Genomic DNA, 655 nt, shown 5'->3' on the forward strand with positions numbered 1-655 from the left:
TATAAGGCATATGCGCTCGCCAGAGAGACAAAGCAAGAAATCACCCCCCAGGAGGGATGGCCACGCCACAAGCATGATGTTTAAACCACTGAGTCAGGCACTCCAATTGTGGTTGAGTACGTGGGAGTCCAACTACATAACCATTACGCCATCTTCTGGTCCCCTGCCTTTAAGTACCTATACTTGGAAATTTTGGGGCCTGTCAGGAAGTGACATTCTTTACTTACCTGCCAGGCAGAACTGTTTATGGTACCAGGCAACCTTTCCAAGAGCTCCTGTTGGCTTTCTTGAGATCAACCTTAGTTCCTTAGCTTCTGGTCATGAGATCTGACATTCCAGTCAAAGCCCTGGCAATAACCAGCATTTCCAATTTCTGAATCAAGGCAACGAGTATTATTAAACTTATGCAAATAACCATTCTGCCACAAAGTAGGAATACTCACAAATGCTTTTCAATTCCAAAGGAGTCAGGAAGGGAAAAAAAGTTTAGGTTTCAATTCCATTTACAAAAAAAAAATTAACAGGAACCAGCAGTTAGCGTAATAGCTATGTCGCTGGACTCCCACATAGTCGACCGCGGTTCGCCTCCCGGACTCGGTGGCTTAAAACACGCTGGGCGCGTGTGCATGCGTGCCCAAGATCCTGAGAGGAGAAT

Source organism: Tupaia chinensis, unplaced genomic scaffold (assembly GCF_000334495.1).
Source record: "Tupaia chinensis unplaced genomic scaffold, TupChi_1.0 Scaffold000539_1, whole genome shotgun sequence".
In the NCBI taxonomy this organism is placed as follows: Eukaryota; Metazoa; Chordata; class Mammalia; order Scandentia; family Tupaiidae; genus Tupaia; species Tupaia belangeri.